Source organism: Mixophyes fleayi, chromosome 1 (genome assembly GCF_038048845.1).
Source record: "Mixophyes fleayi isolate aMixFle1 chromosome 1, aMixFle1.hap1, whole genome shotgun sequence".
Classification (NCBI taxonomy): Eukaryota; Metazoa; Chordata; class Amphibia; order Anura; family Limnodynastidae; genus Mixophyes; species Mixophyes fleayi.
The window spans coordinates 72,777,329-72,804,777 of NC_134402.1; the positions used below are offsets into that span (position 1 = coordinate 72,777,329).

At 44.7% G+C, this 27,449-nt stretch overlaps 60 pseudogenes; all 60 read right to left on the bottom strand.

Moving 5' to 3' along the window:
- Window positions 1–11: 11 nt before the first annotated feature.
- Window positions 12–130, bottom strand: LOC142125996 (5S ribosomal RNA; annotated as a pseudogene).
- Window positions 131–398: 268 nt separating this feature from the next.
- On the bottom strand, window positions 399–517 carry LOC142136634 (5S ribosomal RNA; annotated as a pseudogene).
- An 80-nt stretch (window positions 518–597) lies between these two features.
- Window positions 598–716, bottom strand: LOC142129543 (5S ribosomal RNA; annotated as a pseudogene).
- A 72-nt stretch (window positions 717–788) lies between these two features.
- LOC142128214 (5S ribosomal RNA) lies at window positions 789–907 on the bottom strand (annotated as a pseudogene).
- An 83-nt stretch (window positions 908–990) lies between these two features.
- LOC142131604 (5S ribosomal RNA) lies at window positions 991–1,109 on the bottom strand (annotated as a pseudogene).
- An 81-nt stretch (window positions 1,110–1,190) lies between these two features.
- On the bottom strand, window positions 1,191–1,309 carry LOC142126588 (5S ribosomal RNA; annotated as a pseudogene).
- Window positions 1,310–1,390: 81 nt separating this feature from the next.
- LOC142117308 (5S ribosomal RNA) lies at window positions 1,391–1,509 on the bottom strand (annotated as a pseudogene).
- Window positions 1,510–1,590: 81 nt separating this feature from the next.
- On the bottom strand, window positions 1,591–1,709 carry LOC142136101 (5S ribosomal RNA; annotated as a pseudogene).
- Window positions 1,710–1,980: 271 nt separating this feature from the next.
- On the bottom strand, window positions 1,981–2,099 carry LOC142133124 (5S ribosomal RNA; annotated as a pseudogene).
- Window positions 2,100–2,551: 452 nt separating this feature from the next.
- Window positions 2,552–2,670, bottom strand: LOC142136652 (5S ribosomal RNA; annotated as a pseudogene).
- An 80-nt stretch (window positions 2,671–2,750) lies between these two features.
- Window positions 2,751–2,869, bottom strand: LOC142126007 (5S ribosomal RNA; annotated as a pseudogene).
- Window positions 2,870–3,139: 270 nt separating this feature from the next.
- On the bottom strand, window positions 3,140–3,258 carry LOC142136635 (5S ribosomal RNA; annotated as a pseudogene).
- Window positions 3,259–3,338: 80 nt separating this feature from the next.
- LOC142129554 (5S ribosomal RNA) lies at window positions 3,339–3,457 on the bottom strand (annotated as a pseudogene).
- Window positions 3,458–3,529: 72 nt separating this feature from the next.
- LOC142128225 (5S ribosomal RNA) lies at window positions 3,530–3,648 on the bottom strand (annotated as a pseudogene).
- An 83-nt stretch (window positions 3,649–3,731) lies between these two features.
- LOC142136413 (5S ribosomal RNA) lies at window positions 3,732–3,850 on the bottom strand (annotated as a pseudogene).
- Window positions 3,851–3,931: 81 nt separating this feature from the next.
- On the bottom strand, window positions 3,932–4,050 carry LOC142130442 (5S ribosomal RNA; annotated as a pseudogene).
- An 81-nt stretch (window positions 4,051–4,131) lies between these two features.
- On the bottom strand, window positions 4,132–4,250 carry LOC142117319 (5S ribosomal RNA; annotated as a pseudogene).
- Window positions 4,251–4,331: 81 nt separating this feature from the next.
- LOC142136102 (5S ribosomal RNA) lies at window positions 4,332–4,450 on the bottom strand (annotated as a pseudogene).
- Window positions 4,451–4,721: 271 nt separating this feature from the next.
- Window positions 4,722–4,840, bottom strand: LOC142133135 (5S ribosomal RNA; annotated as a pseudogene).
- A 452-nt stretch (window positions 4,841–5,292) lies between these two features.
- Window positions 5,293–5,411, bottom strand: LOC142136653 (5S ribosomal RNA; annotated as a pseudogene).
- Window positions 5,412–5,491: 80 nt separating this feature from the next.
- LOC142126026 (5S ribosomal RNA) lies at window positions 5,492–5,610 on the bottom strand (annotated as a pseudogene).
- Window positions 5,611–5,871: 261 nt separating this feature from the next.
- On the bottom strand, window positions 5,872–5,990 carry LOC142129221 (5S ribosomal RNA; annotated as a pseudogene).
- An 83-nt stretch (window positions 5,991–6,073) lies between these two features.
- Window positions 6,074–6,192, bottom strand: LOC142136124 (5S ribosomal RNA; annotated as a pseudogene).
- Window positions 6,193–6,273: 81 nt separating this feature from the next.
- LOC142117506 (5S ribosomal RNA) lies at window positions 6,274–6,392 on the bottom strand (annotated as a pseudogene).
- Window positions 6,393–6,473: 81 nt separating this feature from the next.
- Window positions 6,474–6,592, bottom strand: LOC142136103 (5S ribosomal RNA; annotated as a pseudogene).
- Window positions 6,593–6,863: 271 nt separating this feature from the next.
- On the bottom strand, window positions 6,864–6,982 carry LOC142133146 (5S ribosomal RNA; annotated as a pseudogene).
- Window positions 6,983–7,826: 844 nt separating this feature from the next.
- Window positions 7,827–7,947, bottom strand: LOC142136261 (5S ribosomal RNA; annotated as a pseudogene).
- Window positions 7,948–8,218: 271 nt separating this feature from the next.
- Window positions 8,219–8,337, bottom strand: LOC142120670 (5S ribosomal RNA; annotated as a pseudogene).
- Window positions 8,338–8,612: 275 nt separating this feature from the next.
- LOC142126378 (5S ribosomal RNA) lies at window positions 8,613–8,731 on the bottom strand (annotated as a pseudogene).
- Window positions 8,732–10,170: 1,439 nt separating this feature from the next.
- LOC142136486 (5S ribosomal RNA) lies at window positions 10,171–10,289 on the bottom strand (annotated as a pseudogene).
- An 81-nt stretch (window positions 10,290–10,370) lies between these two features.
- On the bottom strand, window positions 10,371–10,489 carry LOC142135669 (5S ribosomal RNA; annotated as a pseudogene).
- Window positions 10,490–10,761: 272 nt separating this feature from the next.
- Window positions 10,762–10,880, bottom strand: LOC142136188 (5S ribosomal RNA; annotated as a pseudogene).
- An 81-nt stretch (window positions 10,881–10,961) lies between these two features.
- On the bottom strand, window positions 10,962–11,080 carry LOC142134521 (5S ribosomal RNA; annotated as a pseudogene).
- An 83-nt stretch (window positions 11,081–11,163) lies between these two features.
- On the bottom strand, window positions 11,164–11,284 carry LOC142136383 (5S ribosomal RNA; annotated as a pseudogene).
- A 271-nt stretch (window positions 11,285–11,555) lies between these two features.
- Window positions 11,556–11,674, bottom strand: LOC142136367 (5S ribosomal RNA; annotated as a pseudogene).
- Window positions 11,675–12,509: 835 nt separating this feature from the next.
- On the bottom strand, window positions 12,510–12,628 carry LOC142134499 (5S ribosomal RNA; annotated as a pseudogene).
- An 83-nt stretch (window positions 12,629–12,711) lies between these two features.
- LOC142136693 (5S ribosomal RNA) lies at window positions 12,712–12,832 on the bottom strand (annotated as a pseudogene).
- Window positions 12,833–13,483: 651 nt separating this feature from the next.
- LOC142131028 (5S ribosomal RNA) lies at window positions 13,484–13,602 on the bottom strand (annotated as a pseudogene).
- An 81-nt stretch (window positions 13,603–13,683) lies between these two features.
- Window positions 13,684–13,802, bottom strand: LOC142136743 (5S ribosomal RNA; annotated as a pseudogene).
- An 81-nt stretch (window positions 13,803–13,883) lies between these two features.
- Window positions 13,884–14,002, bottom strand: LOC142136491 (5S ribosomal RNA; annotated as a pseudogene).
- A 270-nt stretch (window positions 14,003–14,272) lies between these two features.
- On the bottom strand, window positions 14,273–14,391 carry LOC142135680 (5S ribosomal RNA; annotated as a pseudogene).
- Window positions 14,392–14,661: 270 nt separating this feature from the next.
- LOC142136561 (5S ribosomal RNA) lies at window positions 14,662–14,780 on the bottom strand (annotated as a pseudogene).
- An 83-nt stretch (window positions 14,781–14,863) lies between these two features.
- On the bottom strand, window positions 14,864–14,984 carry LOC142133013 (5S ribosomal RNA; annotated as a pseudogene).
- Window positions 14,985–15,255: 271 nt separating this feature from the next.
- Window positions 15,256–15,374, bottom strand: LOC142136465 (5S ribosomal RNA; annotated as a pseudogene).
- An 857-nt stretch (window positions 15,375–16,231) lies between these two features.
- LOC142136694 (5S ribosomal RNA) lies at window positions 16,232–16,352 on the bottom strand (annotated as a pseudogene).
- Window positions 16,353–17,003: 651 nt separating this feature from the next.
- On the bottom strand, window positions 17,004–17,122 carry LOC142131507 (5S ribosomal RNA; annotated as a pseudogene).
- Window positions 17,123–17,204: 82 nt separating this feature from the next.
- LOC142136695 (5S ribosomal RNA) lies at window positions 17,205–17,325 on the bottom strand (annotated as a pseudogene).
- Window positions 17,326–17,595: 270 nt separating this feature from the next.
- LOC142136369 (5S ribosomal RNA) lies at window positions 17,596–17,714 on the bottom strand (annotated as a pseudogene).
- An 81-nt stretch (window positions 17,715–17,795) lies between these two features.
- LOC142136093 (5S ribosomal RNA) lies at window positions 17,796–17,914 on the bottom strand (annotated as a pseudogene).
- An 83-nt stretch (window positions 17,915–17,997) lies between these two features.
- LOC142133024 (5S ribosomal RNA) lies at window positions 17,998–18,118 on the bottom strand (annotated as a pseudogene).
- An 83-nt stretch (window positions 18,119–18,201) lies between these two features.
- On the bottom strand, window positions 18,202–18,320 carry LOC142136484 (5S ribosomal RNA; annotated as a pseudogene).
- Window positions 18,321–18,401: 81 nt separating this feature from the next.
- On the bottom strand, window positions 18,402–18,520 carry LOC142135592 (5S ribosomal RNA; annotated as a pseudogene).
- An 83-nt stretch (window positions 18,521–18,603) lies between these two features.
- LOC142136095 (5S ribosomal RNA) lies at window positions 18,604–18,724 on the bottom strand (annotated as a pseudogene).
- An 82-nt stretch (window positions 18,725–18,806) lies between these two features.
- Window positions 18,807–18,925, bottom strand: LOC142129486 (5S ribosomal RNA; annotated as a pseudogene).
- A 273-nt stretch (window positions 18,926–19,198) lies between these two features.
- On the bottom strand, window positions 19,199–19,317 carry LOC142123797 (5S ribosomal RNA; annotated as a pseudogene).
- Window positions 19,318–19,398: 81 nt separating this feature from the next.
- On the bottom strand, window positions 19,399–19,517 carry LOC142130675 (5S ribosomal RNA; annotated as a pseudogene).
- An 82-nt stretch (window positions 19,518–19,599) lies between these two features.
- On the bottom strand, window positions 19,600–19,718 carry LOC142136397 (5S ribosomal RNA; annotated as a pseudogene).
- An 81-nt stretch (window positions 19,719–19,799) lies between these two features.
- LOC142136622 (5S ribosomal RNA) lies at window positions 19,800–19,918 on the bottom strand (annotated as a pseudogene).
- Window positions 19,919–19,999: 81 nt separating this feature from the next.
- LOC142136800 (5S ribosomal RNA) lies at window positions 20,000–20,118 on the bottom strand (annotated as a pseudogene).
- A 480-nt stretch (window positions 20,119–20,598) lies between these two features.
- On the bottom strand, window positions 20,599–20,717 carry LOC142136845 (5S ribosomal RNA; annotated as a pseudogene).
- Window positions 20,718–27,449: the final 6,732 nt, after the last annotated feature.

The window sequence follows — 27,449 nt, forward strand, 5'->3', positions numbered from 1 at the left end:
AAAGAAAAAAAGGCCTACAGCACCTGGTGTTCCCAGGTGGTGTCCCATTCAAGTACTAACCAGGCCCAGCCTTGCTTAGTTTCAGAGATCAGATGAGATTGGGCTTGTTCAGGGTGGCATGGCTGTAGGTATTGGGTTTGCTCTCACCTACATCTCTTATATATCTCAAAACCAGCAATGTAGGAAGCATGAACAAGAGAAAGAAAAAAAAGGCCTACAGCACCCGCTGTTCCCAGGTGTTCTCACATCCAAGTACTAACCAGGCCCGGCCTGCTTAGCTTCCAAAATCAGGCTTGTTCAGGGTGGTGTGGCTGTAGGTAATGATTGTACTCACCTACATCTCTTATACATCTCAAAACCATCAATGTAGGAAGCATGATCAAGAGTAAGAAGAAATAGGCCTACAGAACCTCATGTTCCCAGGTGGTCTCCCATCCAAGTACTAACCAGTCCAGGCCCTGCTTAGCTTCCAAGATCAGACAAGATTGGGCTTGTTCAGGGTGGTGTGGCTGTAGGTATTGGGTTTGTACTGACCTACATCTCTTATATATCTCAAAACCAACAATGTAGGAAGCACGAACAAGAGAAAGAAAAAAATGCCTACAGCACCCAGTGTTCCCAGGTGGTCTCCCATTCAAGTACTAACCAGGCCCAGCCCTGCTTAGTTTCCAAGATCAGACAAGATTGGGCTTGTTCAGGGTGTTGTGGCTGTAGGTATATGGTTTATACTGACCTACATCTCTAATACATCTCAAAACCAGCAATGCAGGAAGCATGAACAAGAGAAAGGCCTACAGAACCTGGTGTTTCCAGGAGGTCTCCCATCCAAATACTAACCAGGCCCACCCCTGCTTAGCTTTCAAGATCAGACGAGATTGGGCTTGTTCAGGGTGTTTTGGCTGTAGGTAATGGATTTATACTCACCTACATCTCTAATACATCTCAAAACCAGCAATGTTGGAAGCAGGAACAAGAGAAAGAAAAAAAAAAGGTCTACAGCACCCTGTTTTCCCAGCTGGTCTCCCATCCAAGTACTAACCAGGCCTGGCCCTGCTTAGCTTCCAAGATCAGATGAGATTGGGCTTGTTCAGGGTGGTGTGGCTGAAGGTATTGCGTTCATACTGACCTACATCTCTTATACATCGCAAAACCAGCAATGTAAAAAGCACGAACGAGAGAAAGAAAAAAAAGGCCTACAGCACCCGGTGTTCCCAGGTGGTCTACCATCCAAGTACTAACCAGGCACGGCCCTGCTTAGCTTCCAAGATCAAACGAGATTGAGCTTGTTCAGGGTGGTGTAGCTGTAGGTGTTGGTTTTGTACTGACCTACATCTCTTATACATCTCCAAACCAGCAATGTAGGAAGCATGAACAAGAGAAAGAAAAAAATAGCCTACAGCACCCAGTGTTCCCAGGTGGTCACCCATTCAAGTACTAACCAGGCTCAGCCCTGCTTAGCTTCCAAGATCAGACGGGATTGGGCTTGTTCAGGGTGGTGTGGCTGTAGATATTGTGTTCATACTGACCTACATCTCTTATACATCTCAAAACCAGCAATGTAGGAAGCATGAACAAGAGAAGGAAAAAAGAAGCCTACAGCACCCGTTGTTCACAGGTGGTCCCCCATCCAAATACTAACCAGGCCCGGCCCTGCATAGATTCCAAGATCAGACTAGATTGGGCTTGTTCAGCGTGGTGTGGCTGTAGGTATTGGGGTTGTACTGACCTACATCTCTCATATATCTCAAAACCAGAAATGTAGGAAGCATGAACAAGAGAAAGAAAAAAAAGGCCTACAGCACCTGGTGTTCCCAGATAATCTCACATACAAGTACTAACCAGGCCCGGCCTGCTTAGCTTCCAAAATCAGGCTTGTTCAGGGTGGTGTGGATGTAGGTAGTGGATTTCTACTCACCTACATCTCTTATACATCTCAAAACCAGCAATGTTGAAAGCATGAACAAGAGAAAGAAAAAAAAAGGTCTACAGCTCCCCGTGTTCCCAGGTGGTCTCCCATCCAAGTAATAACCAGGCCCTGCCCTGCTTAGTTTTCAAGATCAGACGAGATTGGGCTTGTTCAGGGTGGTGTGGCTGTAGGTATTGGGTTAGTACTGACCTACATCACTTATACATCTCAAAACCAGCAATGTAGGAAGCATGAACAGGAGAAAGAATAAAAAGGCCTACAGCAACCGGTGTTCCCCCATCAAACTACTAACCAGAGCAGGCCCTGCTTAGCTTCCAAGATTAGGCTTGTTCAGGGTGGTGTGGCTGTACGTATTGGGTTTGTTCTGACCTACATAACTTATACATCTCAAAACCAGCAATGTAGGAAGCATGAACAAGAGAAAGGCCTACAGTACCCGGTGTTCCCAGATGGTTTCTCATCCTAGCACTAAGCAGACCTGACCCTGCTTAGCTTCCAAGATCAGACGAGATTGAACTTGTTCAGGGTGGTGTGGCTGTAGATGTTGGGTTTCTACAGACCTACATCTCTTATACATCTGAAAACCAGCTATGTAGGAAGCATGAACAAGAGAAAGAAAAAAAAGGCCTAGAGCACCTGGTGTTCCCAGGTGGTCTCCCATCCAAGTATAAACCAGGCCCAGTCCTGCTTAGCTTTCAAGATCAGTTGAGATTGGGCTTGCCCAGGGTGGTGTGGCTGTGGGTATTGGTTTTGCACTGACCTACATCTCTTATACATCTCAAAACCAGCAATGTAGGAAGCATGAACAAGAGAAAGAAAAAAAGGCCTACAGCACCTGGTGTTCCCAGGTGGTGTCCCATTCAAGTACTAACCAGGCCCAGCCTTGCTTAGTTTCAGAGATCAGATGAGATTGGGCTTGTTCAGGGTGGCATGGCTGTAGGTATTGGGTTTGCTCTCACCTACATCTCTTATATATCTCAAAACCAGCAATGTAGGAAGCATGAACAAGAGAAAGAAAAAAAAGGCCTACAGCACCCGCTGTTCCCAGGTGTTCTCACATCCAAGTACTAACCAGGCCTGGCCTGCTTAGCTTCCAAAATCAGGCTTGTTCAGGGTGGTGTGGCTGTAGGTAATGGGATTGTACTCTCCTACATCTCTTATACATCTCAAAACCATCAATGTAGGAAGCATGATCAAGAGTAAGAAGAAATAGGCCTACAGAACCTCATGTTCCCAGGTGGTCTCCCATCCAAGTACTAACCAGTCCAGGCCCTGCTTAGCTTCCAAGATCAGACAAGATTGGGCTTGTTCAGGGTGGTGTGGCTGTAGGTATTGGGTTTGTACTGACCTACATCTCTTATATATCTCAAAACCAACAATGTAGGAAGCACGAACAAGAGAAAGAAAAAAATGCCTACAGCACCCAGTGTTCCCAGGTGGTCTCCCATTCAAGTACTAACCAGGCCCAGCCCTGCTTAGTTTCCAAGATCAGACAAGATTGGGCTTGTTCAGGGTGTTGTGGCTGTAGGTATATGGTTTATACTGACCTACATCTCTAATACATCTCAAAACCAGCAATGCAGGAAGCATGAACAAGAGAAAGGCCTACAGAACCTGGTGTTTCCAGGAGGTCTCCCATCCAAATACTAACCAGGCCCACCCCTGCTTAGCTTTCAAGATCAGACGAGATTGGGCTTGTTCAGGGTGTTTTGGCTGTAGGTAATGGATTTATACTCACCTACATCTCTAATACATCTCAAAACCAGCAATGTTGGAAGCAGGAACAAGAGAAAGAAAAAAAAAAGGTCTACAGCACCCTGTTTTCCCAGCTGGTCTCCCATCCAAGTACTAACCATGCCTGGCCCTGCTTAGCTTCCAAGATCAGATGAGATTGGGCTTGTTCAAGGTGGTGTGGCTGAAGGTATTGCGTTCGTACTGACCTACATCTCTTATACATCGCAAAACCAGCAATGTAAAAAGCACGAACGAGAGAAAGAAAAAAAAGGCCTACAGCACCCGGTGTTCCCAGTTGGTCTACCATCCAAGTACTAACCAGGCACGGCCCTGCTTAGCTTCCAAGATCAAACGAGATTGAGCTTGTTCAGGGTGGTGTAGCTGTAGGTGTTGGTTTTGTACTGACCTACATCTCTTATACATCTCCAAACCAGCAATGTAGGAAGCATGAACAAGAGAAAGAAAAAAATAGCCTACAGCACCCAGTGTTCCCAGGTGGTCACCCATTCAAGTACTAACCAGGCTCAGCCCTGCTTAGCTTCCAAGATCAGACGGGATTGGGCTTGTTCAGGGTGGTGTGGCTGTAGATATTGTGTTCATACTGACCTACATCTCTTATACATCTCAAAACCAGCAATGTAGGAAGCATGAACAAGAGAAGGAAAAAAGAAGCCTACAGCACCCGTTGTTCACAGGTGGTCCCCCATCCAAATACTAACCAGGCCCGGCCCTGCATAGATTCCAAGATCAGACTAGATTGGGCTTGTTCAGCGTGGTGTGGCTGTAGGTATTGGGGTTGTACTGACCTACATCTCTCATATATCTCAAAACCAGAAATGTAGGAAGCATGAACAAGAGAAAGAAAAAAAAGGCCTACAGCACCTGGTGTTCCCAGATAATCTCACATACAAGTACTAACCAGGCCCGGCCTGCTTAGCTTCCAAAATCAGGCTTGTTCAGGGTGGTGTGGATGTAGGTAATGGATTTCTACTCACCTACATCTCTTATACATCTCAAAACCAGCAATGTTGAAAGCATGAACAAGAGAAAGAAAAAAAAAGGTCTACAGCTCCCCGTGTTCCCAGGTGGTCTCCCATCCAAGTAATAACCAGGCCCTGCCCTGCTTAGTTTTCAAGATCAGACGAGATTGGGCTTGTTCAGGGTGGTGTGGCTGTAGGTATTGGGTTAGTACTGACCTACATCACTTATACATCTCAAAACCAGCAATGTAGGAAGCATGAACAGGAGAAAGAATAAAAAGGCCTACAGCAACCGGTGTTCCCCCATCAAACTACTAACCAGAGCAGGCCCTGCTTAGCTTCCAAGATTAGGCTTGTTCAGGGTGGTGTGGCTGTACGTATTGGGTTTGTACTGACCTACATAACTTATACATCTCAAAACCAGCAATGTAGGAAGCATGAACAAGAGAAAGGCCTACAGTACCCGGTGTTTCCAGATGGTTTCTCATCCTAGCACTAAGCAGACCTGACCCTGCTTAGCTTCCAAGATCAGACGAGATTGAACTTGTTCAGGGTGGTGTGGCTGTAGATGTTGGGTTTCTACAGACCTACATCTCTTATACATCTGAAAACCAGCTATGTAGGAAGCATGAACAAGAGAAAGAAAAAAAAGGCCTAGAGCACCTGGTGTTCCCAGGTGGTCTCCCATCCAAGTATAAACCAGGCCCAGTCCTGCTTAGCTTTCAAGATCAGTTGAGATTGGGCTTGCCCAGGGTGGTGTGGCTGTGGGTATTGGTTTTGCACTGACCTACATCTCTTATACATCTCAAAACCAGCAATGTAGGAAGCATGAACAAGAGAAAGAAAAAAAGGCCTACAGCACCTGGTGTTCCCAGGTGGTGTCCCATTCAAGTACTAACCAGGCCCAGCCTTGCTTAGTTTCAGAGATCAGATGAGATTGGGCTTGTTCAGGGTGGCATGGCTGTAGGTATTGGGTTTGCTCTCACCTACATCTCTTATATATCTCAAAACCAGCAATGTAGGAAGCATGAACAAGAGAAAGAAAAAAAAGGCCTACAGCACCCGCTGTTCCCAGGTGTTCTCACATCCAAGTACTAACCAGGCCTGGCCTGCTTAGCTTCCAAAATCAGGCTTGTTCAGGGTGGTGTGGCTGTAGGTAATGGGATTGTACTCTCCTACATCTCTTATACATCTCAAAACCAGCAATGCAGGAAGCATGAACAAGAGAAAGGCCTACAGAACCTGGTGTTTCCAGGAGGTCTCCCATCCAAATACTATCCAGGCCCACCCCTGCTTAGCTTTCAAGATCAGACGAGATTGGGCTTGTTCAGGGTGTTTTGGCTGTAGGTAATGGATTTATACTCACCTACATCTCTAATACATCTCAAAACCAGCAATGTTGGAAGCAGGAACAAGAGAAAGAAAAAAAAAAGGTCTACAGCACCCTGTTTTCCCAGCTGGTCTCCCATCCAAGTACTAACCAGGCCTGGCCCTGCTTAGCTTCCAAGATCAGACGAGATTGGGCTTGTTCAGGGTGGTGCGGCTGAAGGTATTGTGTCCATACTGACCTACATCTCTTATACATCTCGAAACCAGCAATGTAGGAAGCATGAACAAGAGAAAGAAAAAAATAGCCTACAGCACCCAGTGTTCCCAGGTGGTCACCCATTCAAGTACTAACCAGGCTCAGCCCTGCTTAGCTTCCAAGATCAGACGGGATTGGGATTGTTCAGGGTGGTGTGGCTGTAGATATTGTGTTCATACTGACCTACATCTCTTATACATCTCAAAACCAGCAATGTAGGAAGCATGAACAAGAGAAAGAAAAAAGAAGCCTACAGCACCCGTTGTTCACAGGTGGTCCCCCATCCAAATACTAACCAGGCCCGGCCCTGCATAGATTCCAAGATCAGACTAGATTGGGCTTGTTCAGCGTGGTGTGGCTGTAGGTATTGGGGTTGTACTGACCTACATCTCTCATATATCTCAAAACCAGAAATGTAGGAAGCATGAACAATAGAAAGAAAAAAAAGGCCTACAGCACCTGGTGTTCCCAGGTAATCTCACATACAAGTACTAACCAGGCCCGGCCTGCTTAGCTTCCAAAATCAGGCTTGTTCAGGGTGGTGTGGATGTAGGTAATGGATTTCTACTCACCTACATCTCTTATACATCTCAAAACCAGCAATGTTGGAAGCATGAACAAGAGAAAGAAAAAAAAAGGTCTACAGCTCCCCGTGTTCCCAGGTGGTCTCCCATCCAAGTAATAACCAGGCCCTGCCCTGCTTAGTTTTCAAGATCAGACGAGATTGGGCTTGTTCAGGGTGGTGTGGCTGTAGGTATTGGGTTAGTACTGACCTACATCACTTATACATCTCAAAACCAGCAATGTAGGAAGCATGAACAGGAGAAAGAATAAAAAGGCCTACAGCAACTGGTGTTCCCCCATCAAACTACTAACCAGAGCAGGCCCTGCTTAGCTTCCAAGATTAGGCTTGTTCAGGGTGGTATGGCTGTACGTATTGGGTTTGTACTGACCTACATAACTTATACATCTCAAAACCAGCAATGTAGGAAGCATGAACAAGAGAAAGGCCTACAGTACCCGGTGTTCCCAGATGGTTTCTCATCCTAGCACTAAGCAGACCTGACCCTGCTTAGCTTCCAAGATCAGACGAGATTGAACTTGTTCAGGGTGGTGTGGCTGTAGATGTTGGGTTTGTACAGACCTACATCTCTTATACATCTGAAAACCAGCTATGTAGGAAGCATGAACAAGAGAAAGAAAAAAAAGGCCTAGAGCAGCTGGTGTTCCCAGGTGGTCTCCCATCCAAGTATAAACCAGGCCCAGTCCTGCTTAGCTTTCAAGATCAGTTGAGATTGGGCTTGCTCAGGGTGGTGTGGCTGTGGGTATTGGTTTTGCACTGACCTACATCTCTTATACATCTCAAAACCAGCAATGTAGGAAGCATGAACAAGAGAAAGAAAGAAAAGGCCTACAGCACCTGGTGTTCACAGGTGGTCTCCCATCCAAGTACTAAACAGGCCCGGCCTGCTTAGCTTCCAAAATCAGGCTTGTTCAGGGTGGTGTGGCTGTAAGTATGGGGATTGTATTGTTACCTACATCTCTTATACATCTCAAAACCAGCAATGTAAGAAGCATGAACAACAGAAAGAAAAAAAAAGACCTACAGCACCCGGTTTTTCCACAAGTGGTCTCCCATCCAAGTATTAACCAGGCCCAGCCCAGCTTAGTTTTCAAGGTCAGACAAGATTGGGCTTGTTCTGGGTGGTGTGGCTGTAAGTATTGGGCTTATACTGACCTACATCTCTTATACATCTCAAAACCAGCAATGTAGGAAGCATGAAGAAGAGAAAGAAAATATAGGCCTACAGCACCTGGTGTTCCCAGGTGGTCTCCCATCCAAGTACTAACCATGCCCTGCCCTGCTTAACTTCCAAGATCAGGCTTGTTCAGGGTGGTGTGGCTGGAATTATTGGTGTTGTACTGACCTACATCTCTTATACATCTCAAAACCAGCAATGTAGGAAGCATGAACAAGAGAAAGAAAAAAAAGGCCTACAGAACCTGGTGTTTCCAGGTGGTCTCCCATCCAAGTACTAACCAGGCCCAACCCTGCTTAGCTTCGAAGATCAGATGAGATTGGGCTTGTTCAGGGTGGTGTGGCTGTAGGTATTGGGTTTGTACTGACCTACATCGCTTATACATCTCAAAACCAGCAATGTAGGAAGCATGAACAAGAAAAAATAGGCCTACAGCACCTGGTTTTCCCAGGTGGTCTCCCATCCAAGTATTAACCAGGCCAGGCCCTGCTTAGCTTCAAAGATGAGAGGAGATTGGGCTTGTTCAGGGTGGTGTGGGTGTAGATATTAGGTGCATATTGACCTACATCTCTTATACATCTCAAAACCAGCAATGTAGGAAGCATGAAGAAGAGTAAGAAAAAATAGGCCTACAGCACCTGGTATTCCCAGGTGGTCTCCCATCCAAGTACTAACCAAGCCCTGCCATGCTTAGCTTCCAAGATCTGACAAGATTGGGCTTGTACAGGCTGGTGTGGCTGTAGGTATTTGGTTTCTACTGACCTACATCCCTTATACATCTCAAAACCAGCAATGTAGGAAGCATGTACAAGAGAAAGAAAGAAAAGGCCTACAGCACCCGTTGTTCACAGGTGGTCCCCCATCCAAATACTAACCAGTCCTGGCGCTGCTGAGCTTCCAAGATCAGATGAGATTAGGCTTGCTCAGGGTGGTGTGGCTGTAGATATTTGGATTTTACTGAACTACATCTCTTATACATCTCCAAAGCCTGAGGGTGAAACGTACGTTAGGGCCAGCGTTATTTGGCGCCAACACCAACTACAGATAGGGATGCAGTGATAGCTTCCATTTAGTGGCAGGCAGAAAAAAACGTTTTTTAGCTACAATAGGGGATCTTTTATTAGCCAGATAAAAATAGCTCAGCTGCTGAGACTAGTGTCTTTCACGGAGACTACACATAAGCTCACTCATATCAGGGAACTCTTTCAGTACCACAGAGCTGCTACTGGTAATGAGCTAATTACATGTGGTATAGCTGACAAGGTCATACATTGCAGGAATTGCACCAGCCTTATCATAGATGCACCTGAATGTATAATTGCTGTGAACAGTATCTACTATAGAGACTGTCATTTGTTTTACATCAGGGACTTTTTCTGGTAACATAGAGCCATTACTGGCAATAAGTTATCTGCCTTTATTATTGCTGACAATATTACACAGTGCAGGAAGCACACCAGCCTCAGTATAGATGTGCTATGGTGTAGTGCTTCATACTGCCAATAATCCAGATTAAGCCTTGTATTTCAAACTTACCAATAGCATCACACAAGCTAAGACCTTTTTGAGCTAGGGGGTTCCCCTTATTAAATTCACCAAGATCCAGTACCTTACTCCGTTATCTGCCTGCTACATTTGTTATAGTGGTGACTAGAAGGCTTGTAACACCAACACAATAAGAGACACGGTTCTCAATTACACTTTAAATCATTTTTGTCTTCTTACCAACCACCACTTACCAGTAAATGGTTTGCTAAAAAAAGGTTTTATACAAGATACTCTTTGTATCCACCAGACTATTTCCTTATATAATAGATCCCTATCAGTTGGTGTTTTTGTTTTTATCACACGTGTGTATGTGTGTATTTGTAAGTTATTTTAATATATTTCACCTTGTTTTCCGGGAGGATGTCATTATTAAACAATAACCATTAAAAGTTATATTTTAAATAACATAAGGAGTGCTAATTTGTCCTTCTAACATGAACCTCTGTTCATTATTCGTTCTGTCCAAATATAACAGGACCAGCACCCCCACAAGCTATACGCTATAGATTTATATCTTGACATACATTGCATGTGGATGTTTTCTTCTAATGCCTGTGCAGAGCATTTCCGCCTTTAGTCACTTTAACATCTCCAAACCAGCAATGTAGGAAGCATGAACAAGAGAAAGAAAAAAAAGGCCTACAGCACCCGCTGTTCCCAGGAAGTCTCTCATCCAAGTACTAACCAGGCCCTGCTCTGCTTAGCTTCTAAAATCAGATGAGATTGGGTTTGTTAAGGGTGGAGTGGCTGTAGGTGTTGGGTTTATACTGACCTACATCTCTAATACATCTCAAAACCAGCAATGTAGGAAGCATGAACAAGAGAAAGAAAGAAAAGGCCTACAGCACCCATTGTTCACAGGTGGTCCCCCATCCAAATACTAACCAGGCCCGGCCCTGCATATCTTCCAAAATCAGATGAGATTGGGCTTGTTCAGGGTGGTGTGGCTGTAGGTATTGGGGTTGTACTGACCTACATCTCTTATACATCTCAAAACCAGAAATGTAGGAAGCATGAACAAGAGAAAGAAAAGAAAGGCCTACAGCACCCAGTGTTCCCAGGTAATCTCACATCCAAGTACTAACCAGGCCCGGCCTGCTGAGCTTCCAAAATCAGGCTTGTTCAGGGTGGTGTGGCTGTAGGTAATGGGTTTGTACTCACCTCCATCTCTTATACATCTCAAAACCAGCAATGTAGGAAGCATGAACAAGAGAAAGAAAAAAAAAAGGCCTACAGAACCCAGTGTTTACAGGTGGTCTCCCATACAAGTACTAACCAGGCCTGGCCCTGCTTAGCTTCCAAGATCAGATGAGATTGGGCTTGTTCAGGGTGGTTTAGCTGTAGGTATTGGGGTTGAACTGACTTACATCTCTTATACATCTCAAAACCAGCAATGTAGGAAGCATGAACAAGAGAAAGAAAGAAAAGGCCTACAGCACCTGGTGTTCACAGGTGGTCTCCCATCCAAGTACTAAACAGACCCTGCCTTGCTTAACTTCCAAGATCAGATGAGAATAGGCTTGTTCAGGGTGGTGTGGCAGTAAGTATTGGATTTGTCCTGACCTGCATCTCTTATACATCTCAAAACCAGCAATGTAGGAAGCATGAACAAGAGAAAAAAAAAAAGAAGGCCTACAGCACCCGGTGTTTCCAAAAGTGGTCTCCCATCCAAGTATTAACCAGGCCTGCCCCTGCTTAGTTTCCAAGATCAGACGAGATTGGGCTTGTTCAGGGTGGTGTGGCTGTAGGTGTTGGTTTTGTACTGACCTACACCTCTTATACATCTCAAAACCAGCAATGTACGAAGCATGAACAAGAGAAAGAAAAAAAAAGCCTACAGCACCTGGTGTTCACAGGTGGTCCCCCATCCAAATACTAACCAGGCCTGGCCCTGCATAGCTTCCAAGATTAGGCTTGTTCAGTGTGGTCTGGCTGTAGTTATTGTGGTTGTACTTACCTACATCTCTTATACATCTCAAAACCAGCAATGTAGGAAGCATGAACAAGAGAAAGAAAGAAAAGGCCTACAGCACCTGGTGTTCACAGGTGGTCTCCCATCCAAGTACTAAATAGACCCAGCCTTGCTTAACTTCCAAGATCAGATGAGAATAGGCTTGTTCAGGGTGGTGTGGCAGTAAGTATTGGATTTGTCCTGACCTACATCTCTTATACATCTCAAAACCAGCAATGTAGGAAGCATGAACAAGAGAAAAAAAAAAAGAAGGCCTACAGCACCCGGTGTTTCCAAAAGTGGTCTCCCATCCAAGTATTAACCAGGCCCGCCCCTGCTTAGCTTCCAAGATCGGGCTTGTTTAGGGGGGTGTGGTTGTAGGTGTTGGGGTTGTACTGACCTACATCTCTTATACATCTCAAAACCAGCAATGTAGGAAGCATGAACAAGAGAAAGAAAAAAAAGGCCTACAGAACCTGGTGTTTCCAAGTGGTCTCCACCTAAGTACTAACCAGGCCCGACCCTGCTTAGCTACCAAGATCAGGGTGGTCTGGCTGTAGGTATTAGGTTTGTACTGACCTACCTCTCTTATACATCTCAAAACCAGAAATGTAGGAAGCATGAACAAGAGAAAGAAAAGAAAGGCCTACAGCACCCAGTGTTCCCAGGTAATCTCACATCCAAGTACTAACCAGGCCCGGCCTGCTTAGCTTCCAAAATCAGGCTTGTTCAGGGTGGTGTGGCTGTAGGTAATGGGTTTGTACTCACCTACATCTCTTATACATCTCAAAACCAGCAATGTAGGAAGCATGAACAAGAGAAAGAATAAAAAAAGGCCTACAGGACCCGGTGCTTACCCATACAAGTACTAACCAGGCCTGGCCCTGCTTAGCTTCCAAGATCAGATGAGATTGGGCTTGTTCAGGGTGGTTTGGCTGTAGGTATTGTGTTGGAACTGACTTACATCTCTTATACATCTCAAAACCAGCAATGTAGGAAGCATGAACAAGAGAAAGAAAGAAAAGGCCTACAGCACCTGGTGTTCATAGGTGGTCACCCATCCAAGTACTAACCAGACCCGGCGTTGCTTAACTTCCAAGATCAGATGAGAATAGGCTTGTTCAGGGTGGTGTGGCTGTAGGTGTTGGGTTTATACTGACCTACATCTCTTATACATCTCAAAACCAGCAATGTAGGAAGCATGAACAAGAGAAAAAAAAAAAGAAGGCCTACAGCACCCGGTGTTTCCAAAAGTGGTCTCCCATCCAAGTATTAACCAGGCCCGCCCCTGCTTAGCTTCCAAGATCAGACGAGATTGGGCTTGTTTAGGGGGGTGTGGTTGTAGGTGTTGGGGTTGTACTGACCTACATCTCTTATACATCTCAAAACCAGCAATGTAGGAAGCATGAACAAGAGAAAGAAAAAAAAGGCCTACAGAACCTGGTGTTTCCAAGTGGTCTCCACCTAAGTACTAACCAGGCCCGACCCTGCTTAGCTACCAAGATCAGGCTTGTTCAGGGTGGTCTGGCTGTAGGTATTAGGTTTGTACTGACCTACATCTCTTATACATCTCAAAACCAGAAATGTAGGATGCATGAACAAGAGAAAGAAAAGAAAGGCCTACAGCACCCAGTGTTCCCAGGTAATCGCACATCCAAGTACTAACCAGGCCCGGCCTGCTTAGCTTCCAAAATCAGGCTTGTTCAGGGTGGTGTGGCTGTAGGTAATGGGTTTGTACTCCCCTACATCTCTTATACATCTCAAAACCAGCAATGTAGGAAGCATGAACAAGAGAAAGAATAAAAAAAGGCCTACAGGACCTGGTGCTTACCCATACAAGTACTAACCAGGCCCGGCCCTGCTTAGCTTCCAAGATCAGACGAGATTGGGCTTGTTCAGGGTGGTTTGGCTGTAGGTATTGGGTTGGAACTGACTTACATCTCTTATACATCTCAAAACCAGCAATGTAGGAAGCATGAACAAGAGAAGGAAAGAAAAGGCCTACAGCACCTGGTGTTCACAGGTGGTCACCCATCCAAGTACTAACCAGACCCGGCATTGCTTAACTTCCAAGATCAGATGAGAATAGGCTTGTTCAGGGTGGTGTGGCTGTAGGTGTTGGGTTTATACTGACCTACATCTCTTATACATCTCAAAACCAGCAATGTACGAAGCATGAACAAGAGAAAGAAAAAAAAAGCCTACAGCACCTGGTGTTCACAGGTGGTCCCCTATCCAAATACTAACCAGGCCTGGCCCTGCATAGCTTCCAAGATTAGACGAGATTGGGCTTGTTCGGGGTGGTTTGGCTGTAGGTATTGGGTTGGAACTGACTTACATCTCTTATACATCTCAAAACCAGCAATGTAGGAAGCATGAACAAGAGAAAGAAAGAATAGGCCTACAGAACCTGGTGTTCCCAGGTGGTCTCCCATCCAAGTACTAACCAGTCCAGGCCCTGCTTAGCTTCCAAGATCAGACGAGATTGGGCTTGTTTAGGGGGGTGTGGTTGTAGGTGTTGGGGTTGTACTGACCTACATCTCTTATACATCTCAAAACCAGCAATGTAGGAAGCATGAACAAGAGAAAGAAAAAAAAGGCCTACAGAACCTGGTGTTTCCAAGTGGTCTCCACCTAAGTACTAACCAGGCCCGACCCTGCTTAGCTACCAAGATCAGGCTTGTTCAGGGTGGTCTGGCTGTAGGTATTAGGTTTGTACTGACCTACATCTCTTATACATCTCAAAACCAGAAATGTAGGAAGCATGAACAAGAGAAAGAAAGAAAAGGCCTACAGCACCCATTGTTCACAGGTGGTCCCCCATCCAAATACTAACCAGGCCCGGCCCTGCATATCTTCCAAAATCAGATGAGATTGGGCTTGTTCAGGGTGGTGTGGCTGTAGGTATTGGGGTTGTACTGACCTACATCTCTTATACATCTCAAAACCAGAAATGTAGGAAGCATGAACAAGAGAAAGAAAAGAAAGGCCTACAGCACCCAGTGTTCCCAGGTAATCTCATATCCAAGTACTAACCAGGCCTGGCCTGCTGAGCTTCCAAAATCAGGCTTGTTCAGGGTGGTCTGGCTGTAGGTATTAGGTTTGTACTGACCTACATCTCTTATACATCTCAAAACCAGAAATGTAGGAAGCATGAACAAGAGAAAGAAAGAAAAGGCCTACAGCACCCATTGTTCACAGGTGGTCTCCCATCCAAGTACTAAACAGACCCCGCCTTGCTTAACTTCCAAGATCAGATGAGAATAGGCTTGTTCAGGGTGGTGTGGCAGTACGTATTGGATTTGTCCTGACCTGCATCTCTTATACATCTCAAAACCAGCAATGTAGGAAGCATGAACAAGAGAAAAAAAAAAAGAAGGCCTACAGCACCCGGTGTTTCCAAAAGTGGTCTCCCATCCAAGTATTAACCAGGCCCGCCCCTGCTTAGCTTCCAAGATCAGACGAGATTGGGCTTGTTCAGGGTGGTGTGGCTGTAGGTGTTGGGTTTGTACTGACCTACATCTCTTATACATCTCAAAACCAGCAATGTACGAAGCATGAACAAGAGAAAGAAAAAAAAAGCCTACAGCACCTGGTGTTCACAGGTGGTCCCCCATCCAAATACTAACCAGGCCTGGCCCTGCATAGCTTCCAAGATTAGGCTTGTTCAGTGTGGTCTGGCTGTAGTTATTGTGGTTGTACTTACCTACATCTCTTATACATCTCAAAACCAGCAATGTAGGAAGCATGAACAAGAGAAAGAAAGAAAAGGCCTACAGCACCTGGTGTTCACAGGTGGTCTCCCATCCAAGTACTAAATAGACCCGGCCTTGCTTAACTTCCAAGATCAGATGAGAATAGGCTTGTTCAGGGTGGTGTGGCAGTAAGTATTGGATTTGTCCTGACCTACATCTCTTATACATCTCAAAACCAGCAATGTAGGAAGCATGAACAAGAGAAAAAAAAAAAGAAGGCCTACAGCACCCGGTGTTTCCAAAAGTGGTCTCCCATCCAAGTATTAACCAGGCACGCCCCTGCTTAGCTTCCAAGATCAGACGAGATTGGGCTTGTTTAGGGGGGTGTGGTTGTAGGTGTTGGGGTTGTACTGACCTACATCTCTTATACATCTCAAAACCAGCAATGTAGGAAGCATGAACAAGAGAAAGAAAAAAAAGGCCTACAGAACCTGGTGTTTCCAAGTGGTCTCCACCTCAGTACTAACCAGGCCCGACCCTGCTTAGCTACCAAGATCAGGCTTGTTCAGGGTGGTCTGGCTGTAGGTATTAGGTTTGTACTGACCTACATCTCTTATACATCTCAAAACCAGAAATGTAGGAAGCATGAACAAGAGAAAGAAAAGAAAGGCCTACAGCACCCAGTGTTCCCAGGTAATCTCACATCCAAGTACTAACCAGGCCCGGCCTGCTTAGCTTCCAAAATCAGGCTTGTTCAGGGTGGTGTGGCTGTAGGTAATGGGTTTGTACTCACCTACATCTCTTATACATCTCAAAACCAGCAATGTAGGAAGCATGAACAAGAGAAAGAATAAAAAAAGGCCTACAGGACCTGGTGCTTACCCATACAAGTACTAACCAGGCCTGGCCCTGCTTAGCTTCCAAGATCAGACCAGATTGGGCTTGTTCAGGGTGGTTTGGCTGTAGGTATTGGGTTGGAACTGACTTACATCTCTTATACATCTCAAAACCAGCAATGTAGGAAGCATGAACAAGAGAAAAAAAAAAAGAAGGCCTACAGCACCCGGTGTTTCCAAAAGTGGTCTCCCATCCAAGTATTAACCAGGCCCGCCCCTGCTTAGCTTCCAAGATCAGACGAGATTGGGCTTGTTTAGGGGGGTGTGGTTGTAGGTGTTGGGGTTGTACTGACCTACATCTCTTATACATCTCAAAACCAGCAATGTAGGAAGCATGAACAAGAGAAAGAAAAAAAAGGCCTACAGAACCTGGTGTTTCCAAGTGGTCTCCACCTAAGTACTAACCAGGCCCAACCCTGCTTAGCTACCAAGATCAGGCTTGTTCAGGGTGGTCTGGCTGTAGGTATTAGGTTTGTACTGACCTACATCTCTTATACATCTCAAAACCAGAAATGTAGGAAGCATGAACAAGAGAAAGAAAAGAAAGGCCTACAGCACCCAGTGTTCCCAGGTAATCTCACATCCAAGTACTAACCAGGCCCGGCCTGCTTAGCTTCCAAAATCAGGCTTGTTCAGGGTGGTGTGGCTGTAGGTAATGGGTTTGTACTCACCTACATCTCTTATACATCTCAAAACCAGCAATGTAGGAAGCATGAACAAGAGAAAGAATAAAAAAAGGCCTACAGGACCCGGTGCTTACCCATACAAGTACTAACCAGGCCCGGCCCTGCTTAGCTTCCAAGATCAGACGAGATTGGGCTTGGTCAGGGTGGTTTGGCTGTAGGTATTGGGTTGGAACTGACTTACATCTCTTATACATCTCAAAACCAGCAATGTAGGAAGCATGAACAAGAGAAAGAAAGAAAAGGCCTACAGCACCTGGTGTTCACAGGTGGTCACCCATCCAAGTACTAACCAGACCCGGCGTTGCTTAACTTCCAAGATCAGATGAGAATAGGCTTGTTCAGGGTGGTGTGGCTGTAGGTGTTGGGTTTATACTGACCTACATCTCTTATACATCTCAAAACCAGCAATGTAGGAAGCATGAACAAGAGAAAAAAAAAAGAAGGCCTACAGCACCCGGTGTTTCCAAAAGTGGTCTCCCATCCAAGTATTAACCAGGCCCGCCCCTGCTTAGCTTCCAAGATCAGACGAGATTGGGCTTGTTTAGGGGGGTGTGGTTGTAGGTGTTGGGGTTGTACTGACCTACATCTCTTATACATCTCAAAACCAGCAATGTAGGAAGCATGAACAAGAGAAAGAAAAAAAAGGCCTACAGAACCTGGTGTTTCCAAGTGGTCTCCACCTAAGTACTAACCAGGCCCGACCCTGCTTAGCTACCAAGATCAGGCTTGTTCAGGGTGGTCTGGCTGTAGGTATTAGGTTTGTACTGACCTACATCTCTTATACATCTCAAAACCAGAAATGTAGGAAGCATGAACAAGAGAAAGAAAAAAAAGGCCTACAGAACCCAGTGTTTACAGGTGGTCTCCCATACAAGTACTAACCAGGCCTGGCCCTGCTTAGCTTCCAAGATCAGACGAGATTGGGCTTGTTCAGGGTGGTTTAGCTGTAGGTATTGGGGTTGAACTGACTTACATCTCTTATACATCTCAAAACCAGCAATGTAGGAAGCATGAACAAGAGAAAGAAAGAAAAGGCCTACAGCACCTGGTGTTCACAGGTGGTCTCCCATCCAAGTACTAAACAGACCCCGCCTTGCTTAACTTCCAAGATCAGATGAGAATAGGCTTGTTCAGGGTGGTGTGGCAGTAAGTATTGGATTTGTCCTGACCTGCATCTCTTATACATCTCAAAACCAGCAATGTAGGAAGCATGAACAAGAGAAAAAAAAAAAGAAGGCCTACAGCACCCGGTGTTTCCAAAAGTGGTCTCCCATCCAAGTATTAACCAGGCCCGCCCCTGCTTAGCTTCCAAGATCAGACGAGATTGGGCTTGTTCAGGGTGGTGTGGCTGTAGGTGTTGGGTTTGTACTGACCTACATCTCTTATACATCTCAAAACCAGCAATGTAGGAAGCATGAACAAGAGAAAGAAAAAAAAAAGGCCTACAGAACCCGGTGTTTACAGGTGGTCTCCTATACAAGTACTAACCAGGCCTGGCCCTGCTTAGCTTCCAAGATCAGACGAGATTGGGCTTGTTCAGGGTGGTTTAGCTGTAGGTACTGGGTTTGAACTGACTTACATCTCTTATACATCTCAAAACCAGCAATGTAGGAAGCATGAACAAGAGAAAGAAAGAAAAGGCCTACAGCACCTGGTGTTCACAGGTGGTCTCCCATCCAAGTACTAAACAGACCCGGCCTTGCTTAACTTCCAAGATCAGATGAGAATAGGCTTGTTCAGGGTGGTGTGGCAGTAAGTATTGGATTTTTCCTGACCTACATCTCTTATACATCTCAAAACCAGCAATGCAGGAAGCATGAACATGAGAAAAAAAAAAAGAAGGCCTACAGCACCCGGTGTTTCCAAAAGTGGTCTCCCATCCAAGTATTAACCAGGCCCGCCCCTGCTTAGCTTCCAAGATCAGACGAGATTGGGCTTGTTCAGGGTGGTGTGGCTGTAGTTATTGTGGTTGTACTTACCTACATCTCTTATACATCTCAAAAACAGCAATGTAGGAAGCATGAAACAAGAGAAAGAAAAAAAAGGCCTACAGAACTCGGTGTTTCCAGGTGGTCTCCCATCCAAGTACTAACCAGGCCCAACCCTGCTTAGCTTCCAAGATCAGACAAGATTGGGCTTGTTCAGGGTGGTGTGGCTGTAGGTGTTGGGTTTATACTGACCTACATCTCTTATACATCTCAAAACCAGAAATGTAGGAAGCATGAACAAGGGAAAGAAAAAAAAAAGGCCTACAGCACCCAGTGTTCCCAGGTAATCTCACATCCAAGTACTAACCAGGCCCGGCCTGCTTAGCTTCCAAAAGCAGGCTTGCTCACGGTGATGTGGCTGTAGGTAATGGGTTTCTACTCACCTACATCTCTTATATATCTCAAAACCAGCAATGTTGGAAGCATGAACAAGAGAAAGAAAAAAAAAAGGCTACAGCACCTGGTGTTCCCAGGTGGTCTCCCATCCAAGTACTAACCAGGCCTGGCCCTGCTTAGCTTCCAAGAACAGACGAGATTGGGCTTGTTCAGGGTGGTGTGGCTGTAGGTGTTGGGTTTCTACTGACCTACATCTCTTATACATCTCAAAACATGCAATGTAGGAAGCATGAACAAGAGAAAGAAAGAAAAGGCCTACAGCACCCGGTGTTCACAGGTGGTATACCATCCAAGTACTAACCAGGCCCAGCCCTGCTTAGCTTCCAAGATCAGATGAGAATAGGCTTGTTCAGGGTGGTGTGGCTGCAAGTTTTGGGTTTGTACTGACCTACATCTCTTATACATCTCAAAACCAGCAATGTAGGAAGCATGAAGAAGAAAAAGAAAAAAAAAGGCCTACAGTACCCGATGTTGCCAGGTGGTCTCCCATCCAAGTACTAACCAGGCCTGGCTCCGCTTAGATTCAAAGATCAGATGAGATTGGGCTTGTTCAGTGTGGTGTGGCTGTAGATATTTGGTTTATACTGACCTACATCTCTTATACATCTCAAAACCAGCAAGGTAGGAAGCATGAACAAGAGAAAGAAAAAAAAGGCCTACAGCACCTTGTGTTCACAGGTGGCCCCACATCCAAATACTAACTAGGCCCGGCCCTGCATAGCTTCCAAGATCAGATGAGATTGGGCTTGTTCAGGATGGTGTGGCTGTAGGTATTGTATTTGTACTGACCTATATCTCATATACATCTCAAAACCAGAAATGTAGGAAGCATGAACAAGAGAAAGGAAAAAAAGGCCTACAGCACCTGGTTTTCCCAGGTGGTCTACCATCCAAGTACTAACCAGGGCTGGCCCTGCTTTGCTGCCAAGATCAGACGAGATTGGGCTTTTACAGAGTGGTGAGGCTTTAGTTATTTGGTTTGTGCTGATCTACATCTCTTAAACATCTCAAAACCAGCAATGTAGGAAGCATGAACTAGAAAAAAAAGGCCTACAGCACCTGGTGTTCCCAGGTGGTCTCCCATCCAAGTACAAACCAGGTTTGGCACGGCTTAGCTTCCAAGATCAGAACACATTAGGATTGTTCAGGGTGGTGGGGCTGTAGGTATTGGGTCTGTACTGACCTACATCTCTTATACATCTCAAAATTAGCAATGTAGGAAGCATGAACAAGAAAAAAAAAGCCTACAGCACCAGGTGTTCCCAGATCATCTCCCATCCAAGTACTAACCAGGCTCGGTCCTGCATAGCTTCCAAGATCAGTCTAGATTGGGCTTGTTCAGGGTGGTGTGGTTGTAGGTATTGGGTTTATAGTGACTTACATCTCTTATACATCTCTTATACATCTCAAAACCAGCAATGTAGGAAGCATGAAGAAGAAAAAGAAAAAAAAGGCCTACAGTACCCGGCGTTGCCAGGTGGTCTCCCACCCAAGTACTAACCAGGCCTGGCTCTGCTTAGATTCAAAGATCAGACTAGATTGGGCTTGTTCAGGGTGGTGTGGCTGTAGATATTTGGTTTATACTGACCTACATCTCTTATACATCTCAAAACCAGCAATGTAGGAAGCATGAACAAGAGAAAGAAAGAAAAGGCCAGTATGAACACAATACCTACAGCCACACCACCCTGAACAAGCCTAATCTTGTCATATCTCAGAAGCTAAACAGGCCAGGCCTGGTTAGTACTTGGATGGGAGACCACCTGGGAACACCAGGGGCCCCATTCATTTAGGTACGCAAACTGAAACATATGCAGATAATCTGCTAGTCTCTGCGCATGCACGAAAATGGGACTTGAGCAGCATTAAGCACCACATACGCAGCTCAAACACAGCAGATCCGGCACTCAAAGTCAAATCAACCGCAAACTGCAGTCAGTCAAGTAGGCGTTATGCTTTTTAACTTAAGAACAATGGGCCCAATTCATCAAGGTACGCAATCGCATACGTATCTGCGTTGCATACTTTCAGTGAAGCAAACACTTATGCGAGTGAAATAAGGACCTCAAACAGCAAAAACACACCCTCCAGTGGTCCTCTACACTTAAGGGACGGAAATAAGCAGTAGAAACGCTATAAAACACACCCACCTGCGGATCTTTAAACATGGTACAAGCACAAGCAACGGATCTCAAGCAATTGATGGTAAGCTAAGCAATGTATACTTCACGCCCAATGTGGGAGAGACGAACAGTTTGTTTACACAGAACACAACACAATGCCTGGGGCTTATTTTTAAGGGATAGCTCATTACTCATTAATCACTGGCAAATAACAATGATGTGTAACACTCTGAAGTTGTTTTTCGTTTGCTAGTAATTAGCGTAATACACACTTTTAGCAAACACATTGCTCAAGATCTTTCTTGTGTTTAGGGATTTCAAGTCTCCGTATAGTATGCAAAATGCATGGATATGGCTACATCAAAAACACATGAATAATGAATATATCAAAATCTATGTTGTGTAAATACATCTGCCTTTTCAGGAAAAGGCATAGCATACTCTTCCATAAAGGATACACACAAGAGTGTATGCAACCTCCACACAGATTAAGGGTTTTTGTCTGTATTAGAACTTATGACTGATTGTAAGGAAAGTGGGACAGCTACCCACTAGCCCAACCTGAGATGTGAAAAAACAACATACAACATACAACACCAACAATACAGCATGCGTGCTACACAGGCAACTCACACTGAATAGTACTCTACATTATTCACACACATTACGCACAAAATACCAATCTCACTGATAGCTCAGTTGTTAGCACTTTGGACTCACAGCACAGCAGCCAAGAGTTCAAATATAAAGCATACCCACAACCATTGTGTGGACTGGAATCATTATGCTAACAAGAAACACAGGAGCTACACACAATGGTTTCATTAAGTAGGATTTGTTCTACATGCTCAACCACATTGTCATATTTATCCTGTATTGTAAGAAAAATCTTTTTTTGGGGTTACTTTCGAAAAGCCTCAGGGCCCTCACTTCACATGCACATTATTATGTCCATGCTGACATTTATTACTACGAATGGATTAAGCGGGGGGGGGGGGGTTTGTAGGGGTCAGCCTCCTTTGAGTTAAATGCAACATTGCATGCAAACCGACTTTCATCTGGCTCCACGGTGTACACGTTATGTGATGTACTCGGCTTTTCCAAACACAACGCTCACCACACTCCAGTACCATGGTCCTTTGCTTCGCTTGCACTTCTGCCTTTCACCACTTACGCCATTTCTGGGTACAGTTTCAAGGTTCTCTTCAATGTGTGACTGGCTTTACTCTGATACTTGAACGTAACCTTGGACTATGACTACAATGACATATGATTTGGGGGAATTGGTAACTAGCTAGGGTATTTGACTTTGGGGGATTTATCTTGCACACAGGGCCTACAGATGCCATAACTCTTACAGGGGTGGCTTGTAGCTGGAGGGCACATGTTCCTTTTGAATGACATGCAAACAGCAAATCAAAACCTTTTCTGCTAAAGAAATGATGTTAGAAACAAACCATCTTGCTTAAATGTTACTCTTCTAGGATTATTATATTTATCCTCACACCCACATGTTGTGTAATGAGATGAGTAAAGACACACACACCAAGGTTTTTTTTAAAGAACTTATATAATTTTTCAAGGCTACAAAGTAGCAAAAATACTAAACCATATAAAAGAACTCATTTACAAAAAAACAATAAAACAAAAACATATACATTTTTACAATAAGGAGGACCAGTACGCCAATGTGGCCTTCCAATCTGCAACCAATTGGGCCAGTTGGTTGCTGATCGCCTCCAGGTTGACAATATAGTGGCCCATTTGTGCCATCAATTGGGCCGCAGTGGATGGTGGGGGTTGCAAATTTCGGGCTTCCTCCTCGGGTGCTGAAAGAACCAAAATAATACAATAAATATACATCCCAACCTAATTTGGCAAACAGACTGGACTTACTAGAGATGTGTTACATTACTTTCAAATGTAAGGCCTCTAGCTACAAAACCATTTAGACGCACATTACACGTTCATAAGGCTTTGGAGTAGCATTTTGATAGATGTACTACATTCTGGTGTGCCCCGGGGAGAGGGGCGTGGAACGGGGTTGTCTTACCAGCATTATAGTCCCCAGGCCAAAGCACTACACTGAGGCCCTACCTACACAATCATTCTCAGGAAATCATTGACAATTGCCATAAAAAAATAAGCTTCATCCCACTAAATCAGAGTTTGCCTATTAAAAAGGCTGCTGAAGAGCAGACATTAATCTATTAAAGTTTGGCAAATCTAACTTGGCCCTTGATGTTGCAAAGCAAAGATTTTAAAATCCAAATGCAAAATCATTTGTTTAATCATACAGACAGGTGGTACAGTACTAAATTACTTTGAAAAAATTAGGAATAATCAAGTGTTCAAACCAAACGTTAACTCGCTTTATTTGAAGAGATGTGTCTGATAATTTCATGGTAAATCTATACCATTATATACTGACAAGTTGACAAGTCAATCGGGACTGTCTGTACGTGTTGCCCCTGACCTGCGTGGCCATGTGGCCTGTTCTTTTCTTGTTTACATAAACACACGTTTGGATGTCCATTATCATTGCAACCTGTGTCATAAATGTCACCTTCTAAAGAACATGTGTTCCAGCAGGGATTAGTCACTAATTTTAGGCACATTGCAGTGGTATCAATTTCGAAAATCCCTTTCTTGTAAAGACTTACTATCTCCTAATGCCTCACCATCTTGAGCCACCACCAGCTGGCTCTCGGCCTCTTGGTCTTGCTAGAGCTCTGCCTCTTCCTCCCGCTCAGGCTCGTCCAGAGAGCACGCACCCTCCCCAGAGGCGGAGGGGGAGGATTGGGCCGCAGGCTGTGACTCCTCCTCCTCTGCCTCGGCCTGGCCCTCGCCCTGCTCCTCCGCCTCTGGGGAGGCTTCTGCCTCCGACTCGGCCTGGGCAGCCACCTGCTGAGCAGGACTCTCAGGCTCCTCGTCCTCCACCACCGGTCGGCGGCGTTGCCGCCGTTCTTAACGTGCCTGGACTGTTGGAAACAAGAAAAAACAAAAAAAAGGTATTGTTAACACAATTGCCAGCTTAATAAACCGATAGTATTAAGAAAATGAGCTGATCATACATGTGGAATAAACTTTGCATTGCCAGCAGACACAAATATTAGCTAGTACAAAAGCAAGGAGCTAAACATGATAAACACAAAGCATTTCACATGACCTGTCACAAATGTTTGGGTTTAGTATAGGTATGTGGATGTGGAATATCTCAGTGGCCTAGTGGTTAGCACTTTTCTCACACAGCACTGCGGTCAGGAGTTCGAGTCCTGATTATAGCTTCATCTGTGTGGAGTGTGCAAGTTTGCTCCATACTTGCATGTGTTGACTACAACACTTCCCAAACATAATACTGGCCTGGTAATTTGGATATTTTAGAAATTGCCAGTAGTCTGTGTGGAAATGTTAGGGTATTTAAGTCTGTAAGCTACTATGGGGCAGGTATAAATGTGAATGAGTTCTCTCTGTACAGCGCCACTTAGTTGTGGGATATCAAATACTGTGGATGATACCAATACTTTAGAAATCATCTTTTGATGGGACACCCTCACAGTGCAAATAGCCAGTTGCACCTTATGGGACCTTCCACATCTTTGAAAATGAGATAAGGTCTTTGGTTTTTGAAAGCTGCCTTTCAAATGTTTAGCCAATAATAAAAACACTTCTGGCACTCAATTCTGCAAATGGATTTTAAGCTTAGGTCACCAACTGACAGCACTGGGGTCAAGAGTTTGAGAGCTTGATTTCAAAACCTGCAGTAATGTCCTGAAGTTTCTCACTAAATCATATGGGAAAGTAAATGTTCAGTAGCCAAATGTAGGAGACAGGAGCCAAAAGGAGGTTGGATGCATTGGAAGGGGAATGACTTTTCCAGTGTGGAGAAATATTGATATGTAGTGTAGTGGTAGGCCATGTCTGGTGATTTGGGTGCACATAGTTGGATACATATACACAAAATATATGTTTACACACGGTTTCGGCAATTAATATAGAACTCACTTCTTATAATCTCCTGACGAAGTTCAGCAAGCAACTGGGGCTGACGCCGCCAGAGATTGCTCCAGCGCCTTTGGAGTTGTACAATGGTCCGTCTGCGATGGTACCGCAGGCGGAGGTGTCTGTGGACCCTCCGATACGCCTGTAACTTTATCTCGTTAGAGACATATCGCCCCGAGGGCACATTGTCCATGCCTTCAGTCAGGCACCGTAGCTCCCTTCTGCTGAAGATTGCAGCCCTCATTTTGCAATGTCAAACAAATTATCACAAAATGGAGGACTTTGCGCTCTGATTGGTTCTCTGAGCACGTATGGGAGCGATCTTTCAGACACCTGTGTGTAATGGTTGCCTCTCCCTCCAAAAACATGGGGCCTGTCGCGGATGAGACGAGTACTCTATGCTTTGCAGTGAGGAAACATTAATGTACACCTGGCTTCTCAATTAAATCAGTTATTTAATCCCACGTGTCCTTTTTCTTCTCTCCTGCAAATTTGAAATTGCATTGAGCAGGCTCTGGCATACTGTGGATAGGACAGTTTTTTGGGTCAGAGATTTGAGCAACATGTGTAAACATTGTTAAGGCAAAATGGGCCTACCTGGAAATGCATGTTACTGATGTGTTTTATTGAGAATACACATACAATTACCCATTAGGCATAAATGAACAATAAGAAGTCTCATACTAACATGAAGAAGTTACATACAGTGTATCTGACCAATTGTAAGCCAAAAATCCAACCCCAGTGTGGAACTGACCTCAGAGATGCTATGTTAATGAGTCCCCACAGAATTAATTACTAGTGTTACTGTGTGCTAGGCTAGGGCAGACATGGGGATAGTAAGTAAATCTTATACCATATAGTGTCAGTTTTCCCCTTGCAGCAACTTGGTTTTGATGCTGTCATCAAAAGTTGTTTGAAATGGAGTATAGATTTGTAATAGGGTAATGCCTTTTCAAAGTAGAATTGTACAAATGTTTGGGGAGTGCTTTGCCTACCTGTCATTTGGATTGGAATATCTGTCTTTGATTTGGTGCATGCAATTTTTGGACTCTACATCATGTTGTGTCATGGTTGTGCACAGTTAACATTAGCCCTCTTGGTAGTGCTTTCCTTTAATAACCACAGTGCCTGTTGGTCACAGGATGGCCATGCAGACATGGCATATTCCTAGCCTATTAGCTAGGTAGCCACACCAAACTCTGCTTATTGATTAGATGTATATCCAAACGCACCTTTGTGCCAACCACTATGTTTGGGGTGGGGTTTTGAATCTCACTACAGGTTGTGTGCCAGTGTTCAGTACTTTCTGCTTGCTAATCTGGAGTATGGTCACTCTGCTGCATGAGGAGAATGTAATTGTGGCCTCAGAGTGCTATTATGTGTCACACTTTGAAAGTATTTGAGCTACCTTACATGTAGACACATGTTAAAGCAGGCATTGGTCTTACTCTACACAAAATAGGACACGGACACGGACACACACAGTGTTTTAAGGCTAAAGTTAGCTTTTTGCAAGCCCCATTAGCAATGTGACTGCTAGTGCAAAATAATTAACTAATTCTTACACCCCAATCCAATATGAACATTTTAGTTCACATCCATAATACTTGCACCCCTGAATTTGAAGGCCACAAAATATACAATATGACAGGTGTGTGCAGGGCCTGATTAAGGGTTCTGGCCGCCCTAGGCTAATACGCTAATAGCGCCCCCCCCCCCCCTCCTCCGAATATATAGGTGTATAGGAACACTCCTGAATATGAATGTTCAGGTGTATTCTCCAGCATTCAAATTTAGACAGATTGTGCCATTGTCTCTTACCTGTCCTTGCTCTTCACTTTGTTATCCTCTCGCTGGCTTCTGGAAAGTTGGCGTCCTTTTTTGAAAATGCAAAAATGTATTATAATGCAAACCCTGAATGATTAGGCCCTTTAGTTAAAACAAAACACTCCATTATGGCCAGCTAAAAGTACCCCATTGGACAGGCATATATAAGCAATATCTGAATATTTGTTGTCAATCAAATACAAACCTCTACCAGCCCCATATCACTAATATTTAGTATTCTAGTGATTGCTGAGACCACCCATGTGACCACCACACAATCATGAGATTCTGCCCCCCAAAGCTGCTCTATTTTTTAAATACCCCCTGCAGCCATTTTCCTTAACCACA